The following is an 8,504-nucleotide window of genomic DNA, read 5'->3' on the forward strand; positions in this document are numbered from 1 at the left end:
TAAAGATAACATTTATTTCTCAATATATAAACTTCAACAAATATATCAAAACAACATCCAACTGTTTGTATATATATATTGCTCTTTCGGGAGTTTATCAATGAACACACGTGAATGCCTGCGGACGGGAAAAAGTCAGTTCTCCGTCTCTTTATAATAACAGGACAAACAACTTACTTGTTGGGCATTCACGCACACAGGAACGATTATAAACAGGGCAGGTGGTTGGAGCGAGAGAGTGCGCACGCCCGTCAGCTGCAGGCTCCGTTTTGCGCGCTCCCGCACAGATGCAGAGAGCAGAGACGTCCACCCGATCAGTCTCAAACTTTATTATAGGGCGAAAGTATAGATAATCGCCTACTCTTCCACTCCCTCACAGTCAAAAGGATGCGTTTAGGTACCGAAGAATGGTACCGTTTGATTTTACATGAATCGGTACTCTGTAGTACCGACGGCTTTCGGTCGGTACCTATAAAAGTACTGAATTCGGTACCCATCCCTACTCAAGCCCTAATGGTGTTGCAGCTGGTGGTCGCTTTGTGTCCGATATCTTCTGTCTAACATGAGTCTGGTTCAGCTCGAGGTTTCTGCATGTTAAAGCTGGGGTTGGCAGTCTCGGAAAACTAGCATGAATTTGAATGTAGCATGTCCTCATGACTCCGTCTAACCCCTCCCCTCCTCCCTCAGAGCTCCTCCAGAACGACAACTCTTTTTTAAGAACACATTATGTATTGATGCCATCAGGATATAAAGATCATTTTAACCAGTATAACAAAAAGTGTATCTAAATCTGATTACCAACCCCAGCTTTAAAAGGACGTTTTTCCTTTCCTCTGTAACTAGTTAAATACTGCGAAGTGGTCTACTCATGGACGGTTAAGATGAGATAAGACTCAGTCTTACCCTGACTTGAAGTTTGGGCTTTGTTAATACTTTAACATAGAGTATGATCTAGACCTGCTATGTTTGTAAAAGCATCTTGAGATAATATTTGTTTTGATTTGGCGCTGTACAAATATTGATTGATTGATTGATTGATAATAGCCTGCTGTTGGCTGGTCAGCCAGTAACCACAAATCAAAGGTGTTGTGCTCTCCAGATAAACAGAAAATAATATTAGAAATATACATCATGTTGTTTCTATCCAAACTTGTTTTTGCCACATTGTCAACAAGAAAGGTGAAACCATAAATTGAATAGGCTGGACTCCAGATTGATTTAATATGATGTGATTTGGTTGTCCCTGGCATTAGTCTTGCCATTGAGAATTATTTACTGTTACTAAGGGGTTTTACCAATCAGAATCACGTATTTAACCCAGGCTGATGACTGGTAAGAAAGCTGAGTAATAAAGCTTGATCATGAATCAGGACATTCTTTAAGAGAGAACTGCAACTTGTAGAATACAAAGTGCTGTTTAAAGAAACCAAATTATTAAATTTGACGACAAATAGGAGAGAAACCTTTGGGTTCTAAGACCATGAGGGTAAAAGAGAGAGGCACAGAGAGGTCATCGTGTACATGTAGCAAGGGGCAGTGAGCATGATTAGTTCACCGGTCACACTCACACATTGGATGTGTGTGTGTGTGTGTGTGTGTGTGTGTGTGTGTGTCAACGTCAACGTGTGTGCGGTCGATAACATCTCACCTGACACAAAGCCATATATCCCACTGTGACCAACAACAAAGACAGGTAGAGGAGGGGGCAAAGAGGGCAGGGCACAGAGACAGGAGGAGGAGGAGGGTAAAGAGGCAAAGCCAAAGAAAAAAACGAGGATGAAGAGTAAAAAGAAGAGGGGGTTGTGAAAGCAATTCTGATAACAAATGGTCTGCCATGGAAGTCCATATACCTGTAGCCTGGACTGTGGGAGGGAGAGAGAGACTGTGGACAGTGGTTATTATCACTTCAAAGCTTCACTGGGGAGTTGAGAAGTTCTCATTGACTTGTTTGAGATAGAATTTCTTGCACCAGCAGGCAGCGGACTGTACAGCTTTCTCAATGGGAATTAACCCTTATAGAAGAAAACTTATCAAATAGCAAAGCTAAAACAATGTAAAATTACTCACCAATGAGACTGTCTGGGCTAATAAGTAAAAAGTAAAGACCATCTGACGTATTCAACAACTTATATTAACCCAAATGTATATTTATAGTGAGGAGGTGATCTTTAGTGATTGATACACAGCAAAATGCAAACCATAGCGTTTTATAAGTCACATTCACCCAGCAAGCCCAGGAATACATCTTATTACAAGATATCACAAGCAACAAATATGGCCTGAATTGCTTGTAATTAGTCCATATCAGCCAATGAAGTGCGTAACATTTCTTGATACATTTGTAAAGGGACTTATCAAAGCAATGTTGCTTGCTTCATTGGCAGATACTTTGTTTCTTTACCTGCAGACATGTAACAATGGTTTGTACTAGCAGTTATTTTCTCTTATCAGTCACTTCAACCTTCTGTAGAGCGTAAAATAAAACCTTAATACATCTGAAATGTGTGTCATATGAGATTAGGGAGTAGTCACAAACAATGAGCAAATGTGTCTTAATGTCATTTTACATGTATTTCCACTCCTTTTCAAAGTGGCACATGGAACAGTATATGACGCTCTTGACTACAATACAAGAAGAACAAAATGCCACACGTACCAACAAAGCCCACTTTAATACATCTAATTCTCACAGCTTGTTGTTGCTAAATCCCAATGGGAAAATGACTTTGCTATCTCTGCCAACTGTTGTTACCATGAATTAAAGTTAACTAAGGCATCACTGCTGGTGTGTTGCAAGTGGTGTACCAGCATGGATAAATGAAAGTTGTTACATCCTACCAAGTAAAAGTGAAGAGTGACAGAGGTGTCAATCAAGCAGTGTGAACATGCAGCTCACACAGCCAGCAGAGGTCTAATCAGGTTAAAGAGGAAACACCTGAGAGGGTTGAGGTTGGGTGTGTTTAAATTTTGAATGAGTCCTAGTTTTCAAACCCCCTCTGCTTGAATAAATAAGCTGAAGTAAGTGAACTTTTTTTGGGAACAGTATTAATGTTTTCTTTTCAGTGAGCAGTTCATATTTCCTTAGAAACTGTGTCCTGGTGATTTGTATGACCACCTAGTTTTTTTTGTTGGCTTTCTTTTTCTTTTTTTTTTTAGCATTTTCGACCAGAAATCCAATAATGAAGATTTTGCCTCAACCCTTGGGCCAGACTGTAGTGTAGTCAAGCTCAAGTGTTGAGGAAGGTGGTAGGAAGGCAACACTGCAGACGTCTCTTTTCCCAGAAGTGAGTATTTATTTACAGTGTTTTTAAGGACACGTGTCAACTCATCAAAATCAACAAAATTTAAAGAAAAGTAAGGCGAATTAACTCAATCACATTTACTATTAGCGGAGCTCTGATGGTAATAGCTGTGTGTGCATGTGTGAAATGTAGAGTGAGTGAGAGTAAAAGGACGTTGTGTGTAAAAAGTGCCGGGAAGCGGGTGAATGGAAGGAGGAAAGTTAGCACCGACTATTATAGCAAGCGTATGCCGTTTATAAGTTTATTTGTCAACGCAAATAAAGTCACGATTCCTCAAACCCAACCGGACTCGTGTCTGCTGTTTTCCCACCGGCTGCATCAAGGTAGTAGTGAACGGGGTTTCACTGATATCATTATAGAAACAATATAAAAACCTGGAGACATTCAGCAGAGTAAAGAAAAAGTAGTGCTGGGGTTACCCTGTCAGTGAACAATGAATGTATTGGATAACATTGACTGATCATTTCATAAGGTCAAATCTTCTCATACAATGTTCTTTTTTCACCATAGCAGTCATTGTTTGATTAGTACACCATTTTGATAAGCAGAATACACTATTTAATTTGAGATCTAAACTATACATATAGTCTTAAGATGTTTCAAGCATGGAGTGTATAAAATAGTGACATCACTTATTGGTTTCTGAGGCATTATGAAGCTGATATGATGTTCGCCACGCTAGGAATGCTGATTTAATCTTACTTCTAGTGAATGTGGAAAGAAGGTTTGGTGGAGTTAAGGTGTTAGGCTAGTCTGGCTTGGCAAACAGCTAACATCTGTCAACTTATCAGTTAAATTAGCTTTATTATAACAACAAAACACATGACTGATAAAAAAAATCACCTTCTGATTTGTTTAAGTCTACTGTTTAAATTGGGCATTATAACACTGGCTCTAATGAGGCTTTTCTTGACTTCGGAGCAAGCCTCCAGTGGACACTTAAGGAACTGCAGTTTTTTGCACTCAAACATTGGCCGTCAAGGTTACAGCTTGGTTTTGAGTGTTAATACTACGTTATAATAATAGCACAATGGTGACCCAAATGCAGGATATTGTTGAACTTAGTAGCGATAACTCTGGGTAGCAGGGCCCAAAAAATAGTTCTGCACTGCAGCATAGACGATCTTCTGTTTCAAGTAGAATAGTTACACTAAACTCAGTAATAATGAATATAAGGCATGCATTCTGACTTTCCTTTCCTCTCGTTATTATTGACATGAATCATAAGTCTGATTGAATGAAAATTATTGTTTAATCAAGTGAATTTGTCTTCAAATCAGCTGCTGTCATGCTATTGATAGTTGTCACACATGGTCCAGAGGGGCGCAACTTTAATTGTAGCTGGCACCAAGAAAGTACATTTTTCTTCTTATTGTGGCCGTCGCTCAAACACTTGGGGGTCGTTTCACTCATAGGGTCCTTACTATCTAAAAAGGACAATTCGAACAGTCCCAAGAAAACTGTTGTGTATATGGCATGAGACAAGTGGAAGCAGGTAGGTCAGGGCTCTGATTGGCTTATTGCAAAACCCAGGTGCATGGATGGAGGAAGGAGGGAAGTTTAAGGGCATCTAGTGGAGAGGTGAGGAATGGCAGGAGGGCATAAAGAGTCGGAATCTAAGTATTTGGGGGGAAATAGGGAGACAGACTGAAACAAAATCTCTAACCAAAAGCACTAACCCCAAGCAGATTTTGCAATTTTGATACTATGTCAGTCAGCCCAAGCAGTATATCAGGCTTGGATAGAGCATACAATGTTGGCAAACAGTATCTAGGTCTTCACATTATGAAGCAAAAGGTCATTAACCAAACTGCCATTTTTCACAAAGTGCTGGAGTTTCATGTATTTAAAATGATTAATCTAATTAAAGTTTGTCAATGGGATTTTCTTTGTTTCCCTCTTTTGCATTTTTCATTTGCAACATTACTTACACATAGACCTCTTTTTCTCTCCTCTCTTCCTATATCCATCATTTTCCCCATAACGGTCCTCTGCAAGTCTCAATATACTCTCCATTCCCTCCTCTATTATTTCCCTCTTTCTCCTCTCACCCTGTCACTCTGTCACCTCTCTGTTCTCTTGCCTCTGTGACATGAATTGAGTCCAGTATATTACACGCAGAGCACTCAGCTAGTGTTCATAAGTGTCTCTCTCTCTTTGTCCCTCACTCACTCTTTGTTTCCCTCCTCTGTCTCACTCTGTCTCTCCTTCTTTCCATCAGCAGTGGCCTCCAAATAGACTGCAGAGTGGATTAATGATCTGCCGGCTTCATATTGTGTGTGAGATGATGTCTGTGACTTTGTGCCTGTGTGTGTGAAGGTCTTTGGTCTGGCATTAACAGTTCATGTGGGAGTTGATATTAGTTTGGGCTGACAACAGCGATCCATTTTATACACAAACAAACAAACAAACACACACTCTGTAAAGGAATTAGGCTGACAGGTTGGCACCAAGTTGGTGACTTGTGTACATTTTTCAAACTGATTTAATTTAGGTAATTATTCAGTCATGTTTTACTTCATCTTCTGAGTATGGGTGATGTTGCTCTCTAAAGCAAATCAAAAGAGCAACTACTTCAGCAATTTCTTCTACCAAAGTTGACTTTTTTCTAGTTTTGTTTACTCCCCAAGGAACGGTGAATTTTTTTTTATGAATCCAGTGATTTTTGAATACTATCTTCTCTGCCTCTCTCTCTTCTGTCATTAACACTGGAGGAGAAAAAAAATAACATGACTTAGTAACCCACGACTTAGACTTAAATGGTACTCAGAAATTATTCAGCAAATCTTCAGAAAAATGAAAGCTGTTTATATTTTTATTCATAGAACATGTTTTCAGACATCATTTTTTGCAATTAGACCTACGTATATCTTTATAAGATCAAGCAAGTTAGCAGTGGTAAGGATTGTAGAAGTGGCCGTAGTAACTTCAACATAAGCAGCAGCAGTAGTAGAAGAACCACAAGCAGATTGAATATTAGTAATAATGTAAGCAGTAATGATATGAATAAAGAAAAATGGGTCACAATATTAAAATCACACAACTTGACTCAGACATTTTCTAATGTGTGTATGTTTGTCTGTTTGTGACTCCAGCTCTATGTGGAGGAGAGAATGGCTTCGGCCACATCGACAGACCATGGAAACTACCTGCAGACTGTACAGCTGCTCATCAAGAAAAACAAGGTACACAAACCATTTCCCTTAACCATCTGCAAGACCTCTGACCCCCACATAGACCTTACAGAAGGAGACATATAGCCAAACAAGAGTAAATTGAGGCTTTGAAACAGAGCTCTTAATGGCCATAGTGGCAAAAATGGCAAACATCAAATGTTGAACTGAAGTCACTCTGTGGCTGGGTGAAGATTTGGCATTTGGAAAATAAAATCATCCATAAAATGAGAAAGTTTCAAAGAAGCAGTGAGAATTTGATCAGCAGTCCACTTGTTGCAGATAAGTAACTAAATTAACACTGTACCCCTCTGCTATCTCAGCCTGTTACAGGAATGCATTGCTTTTATTTTGACTGACCGGTTCTATTCATAGTGGGGGAAATTTCATCATTTTGAATGTCCATGAATCCGCATCTAACTTTGTAGCCCCACATTATCTTGTTCAAGACAACAAAATATATGTTTGTCAAAGATGTCATCATCAGTGGTGTACTTTGAGCTTGCCATTGTTCTATCGTTGCCATAGAAAACAATGGTTGTTGACGAATATTTATCATCATTTTTGTAAAAAAAACAACAACTGTTTGAACACTTTGAGGCTTTCCTGTATGAACAGTAGATACTCATCAAACACAGTATTTTATTTGCTGATCCTATTTCATTTCAAAGTAAGGTAAATTCATGTATAGTGAACAGGTAGACATGCAAATTAGAACCCTGACAGGGTGAGCAAAATCCTGATATGAGGCAGAGGTCTTGTCTTAACTTGAGGAAATTCTAAATCACATAACCACCCCTTCACTATAGACAAGTGACATAAGACAAGTTGACACATACTATTGATTTCAAAATGATAATTTACACAGCTAAGAACATAGACATTTTAAATTTCATGGTCAGAAAGCTTCCATGGTAACACATTCTGATCAACTTCCTTGTGGGATTAAACTGAACACTTCAATTCACAGTCAAATTTAAGCATGAGCCTGCTTATTTGTTATAATTCAAAGTAACCTTCACATTTCCAATGAAGGTTAAACACAACCTAGCAACAAGTAAGAGAGCCAGGTGATAACAGAGTGTTACACCAGAGCGAGTTCTTGCAAGGTCAAATATCCATTGTGTTCAAAGCATGTCTGAACACTCTGTTTTGCAGGAAGACCCCTGATGTGGCTGTGTATCAGCCACAGTGCAGGACACAGTGATACCTTGGATTGGAATCAAATAAAAGTCTGCCACACTCGCTCTCTAATGGTGCTGGCTTGTCTGCAAAATGTTTTCAAAGTGTTGTGTACTACCATTACTTTGTTTTCTCTGCCTCTGTGAGGGATCCAAAACGATCCGTCCACACTGCATGTGTTTTCATTGCATCTGCATTTAGTTTCAAGTCATTCCATATTCATGTCTAATTTTAGTTGTACATAATTGAGAAGCAGAGGCAGCCTGGCAGAGTTGAGGGCAGCAATGTTGGCAAACACAAACCTGATGAATTTTACAACACTTCACAGCGCTTTACTGTGTTTTACAGCGTGCACACAGACACGCATGGCTGCCCAGGGATGTGCTGTCCTAGTTCTGCTGCTAATTCACCTCCTCCTCTCTCCTCAATGTGAGGTGTCTCTCGCTGCTCTCTGACCTCCTTGTTTCCTCCTTTTCTCTGCGTCTGAGATCAGCCTTCCTCTGTCAAACTGTCTCTCTGAACATTCAAGGCACCTCTGATTCTCTCTTGATGAATTGTTTAGTCGTTGTGTCTCTGTTTTTCTCCTCAAGGCTCTTCCATTTATTTCCTAAGAACAGGATTTTAAAAATGCAGGTGAAAATGACCAGCAGCAAGTGATTCTCAGCTGCTTTTGAAACAAAATTCAAAACCAAAGTTTCAAGTGATAGAAAGCCATTAAGATAATTTACACAGCATGATAGAGTTAAGGCTTTTAAGAGGAAGAACTCCTGAACTCTTAACTATGACACATTGTTAGAGATAAATACAGTGGCTAGAGATGCAGTGCAGAGGCTTTTAAGCATGTGTC

The 8,504-nt window shown here is 39.4% G+C and overlaps 1 long non-coding RNA gene across 1 annotated transcript; it reads left to right on the forward strand.

Annotated features, from left to right (window-relative positions):
• The first annotated feature begins 2,958 nt into the window (after positions 1-2,958).
• Positions 2,959-7,754, forward strand: LOC117812100. Its single transcript, XR_004631135.1, has 4 exons — positions 2,959-3,018; positions 3,157-3,284; positions 6,398-6,487; positions 7,634-7,754. It is a non-coding gene; the product is annotated as an uncharacterized LOC117812100 (long non-coding RNA).
• The last annotated feature ends 750 nt before the right edge of the window (positions 7,755-8,504 follow it).

Source organism: Notolabrus celidotus, chromosome 4 (genome assembly GCF_009762535.1).
Source record: "Notolabrus celidotus isolate fNotCel1 chromosome 4, fNotCel1.pri, whole genome shotgun sequence".
Taxonomy (NCBI): Eukaryota; Metazoa; Chordata; class Actinopteri; order Labriformes; family Labridae; genus Notolabrus; species Notolabrus celidotus.